This window comes from Triturus cristatus, chromosome 4_2, assembly GCF_964204655.1.
Source record: "Triturus cristatus chromosome 4_2, aTriCri1.1, whole genome shotgun sequence".
Lineage (NCBI taxonomy): Eukaryota > Metazoa > Chordata > Amphibia > Caudata > Salamandridae > Triturus > Triturus cristatus.
The window spans coordinates 309340967-309343419 of record NC_140586.1 but is presented as its reverse complement, the minus strand read 5'-3'; the positions used below and the strand labels follow the sequence as shown (position 1 = coordinate 309343419).

The 2453-nt window shown below is 49.9% G+C and overlaps 1 pseudogene; it reads left to right on the top strand.

Annotated features, from left to right (window-relative positions):
- The first annotated feature begins 1715 nt into the window (after positions 1 to 1715).
- Positions 1716 to 2181, top strand: LOC146833767 (protein BTG2 pseudogene; annotated as a pseudogene).
- The last annotated feature ends 272 nt before the right edge of the window (positions 2182 to 2453 follow it).

Sequence of the window (2453 nt, the reverse complement as noted above, 5' to 3'; positions counted from 1 at the left end):
CAAAGACCAAAATTGTGTGGTTTTCTTTTTTAACAGAGGAGGTACAAGGAGTAGGGCATTGGTGCTTCTCATCATACGGGAGCAGCCTGCTTTTTTGAGTTTGTTTGTAAGGTACAGGGGAGTTTGTTGGTGAAGAGCTTTGTGTGTAATGCATGCAGTCTTATAAGAGGCTCTTCCTTTTACAAGTAGCAAATTTAGGGCTTTTGGGGAAGGGGAGATGTGGTCAAAACATTTGCAGTCTGTGATTAGCCTGGCAGCTAGGTTGAGCACAGCTCTGAGGAGGGATAGATGTACTTTAGGGGTACCGAAGAGGATAGAGTTGCCGTAGTCAATTTTGGAGAGCACAAGTGATTGTACCACCCCTTTGAAGTCATCAGCTGGAATGAAGGACTTGATTTTTTAAAGATGTCAGAGCATGAAGAGAGCTCCTTTCGCCGAGGTTTTTATGTGATTTCGCTAAGTTTGACAAGGAGATTGTGCAGTTAAGAGCATTTAGGTCAGATAGCCAGCTTTGGATGGGGAGCTCGGTGCTGTTGGGAGAGAAGAGAATGATTTCTGTGTTTTTTGGGATTAACTTTAAGGTGGTTAGAGAAAAACCAGGATTGAATCTTCTACAAGGAATTGTTAAGATGGAGAACATCCGAGTGGGATCTAATCTTGCAGTAAAGTTGCGTGTTATAGGCGTAGAGGTGGTAGGAGATTCCTGCTTGTTTCAGAATAAGGGTAAGGGGTTCCATGAAGAGGTTAAAGAGAGAGGGGGAGAGAATGGAGCCCTGAGGGACGCCTAGGGAGACCGGTGTAGGTTTTGAGAGGCAGTCAAGGATTTTGATTTGCTGAGTTCTGTGTTGGTGATAACAAGAGAACCATTTGAGGACAATGCAGGGGTGGGGGAATCATATCGCCCAACGCCCGAACCAAGTTGTTTTTATCGGTGAGCAAGAAGATTTAATGTCTATTTTGTCCGACAGACAAGTAGACATTATATCACGTAAATGAAACAGGCTATGGGCACTCTGGGGCTCGCAGCCAATCTGAGAAGCATGCCGGGAGCCTTTGGAGGCTTCTGATTGGCTAGCAGCCCATACCTGGGCTCTAGACAGTGATTGGCTGAGGGAGTGAAACGTCACTCAGTCTCAGCAAGCAGGAGTTCGTGGCCGCCGCAAGGCAATACATTAAGGTAATATAAGCACTACCATAATGCCCGCCATAGCACTTGTAGAGTGTTCAAAAGGGTTATATTTTGCTCAGCTTGCAGATCGCTCCGTAATTAGAATAGAACTGGTGCGCCTGCTGTGAGAGACCGTGTGTAACCTTGTGGTTCCAGAAAGCGTGGGCTCTCATCGCTGCTATTGGAGCGTGAGACTGAGCATAAAACGTGGGGGCGCTGAAGTAAAGGGCACAGTAAAACGGCGCCACAGTACTGGGGGATCCAAAAAAAGAGGTAACTCGACCCGGCCTGACCAAGGACCTGTGGGCCTGGGAGAGACTGCCGATCGATCGGGCCGGATACAACAGAGTATTGGAAACAAGGTGCAGACCGAATCAGCTGGGAGGCCGTATCCCACTGTCCAAGAGAAGTCACTGTCCCTTTACCACAGCAAAGCTAACTTCAACTTACTCCGCATACCGTGGCACTATCAAGCGCCCCTAACCATCCAAGGGATCCGCAAATAAGATCTCATTCTGCCCCCACTTGTTTACACGAGGCCTCTGTTATGCCGCAGGACCCTGCCGCCGCCTCTACCTAGTCCTCCTGTCCCATGGGCACCCGGAGATCACTGCTGCCGCCGGCTTCCTATCCTCATTGCTTCGGGGTTGAGTGAGAGAGAGACGACTGTGGGGTTTTGGAGGGGCTATGGCCGAGGCGCTAGCAGACCACTATAAACATCACTGGTTTCCACTTCCAGAGAAGCCCGCCAAAGAATCCGGATAACGCTGCATTTACATCAACCACGGTAAGGTGGGGAGTTGGATCGGCATTACCAGCCAACAGCTCTTCACGCTGCTGCCCGTCTTATTGGTTCAGGTAGGACGGTTCCATCTGTGTGCTGTGAGCCTGCAGCCCTACCCCGTCCCCCCCAATCCTCTCTTCCACCTACCTTCCCGTTACTGACCTGTAAGAAGATGATGATGGGGTGCACAAGCCTGTCCGAAAACTACATGCTGACTGCAGCTAGCTAACGCCTCCATGGTTGTGTGCACGCCAGGGGGTGAGGTGGGGCCGTCACCTATATTCTAAAGAGCATGTTACTGGAATAGAGCAACACCCAAAAGGAAGCGGGGGGAGGGGGGGGGGGAGTGTGTTTATCTTGAAGCTAAATGAACCTGATGCGTTTGGTTAATGTAAGGGAGGAGGGCGAGGTAGCAGGGTGGATATTGCACTTGAAAGATTATCGGGTTTCAAGCCTGGCCTGACCATGTACCCACTGAGTCCCTATTATTGGGGCCCAGTC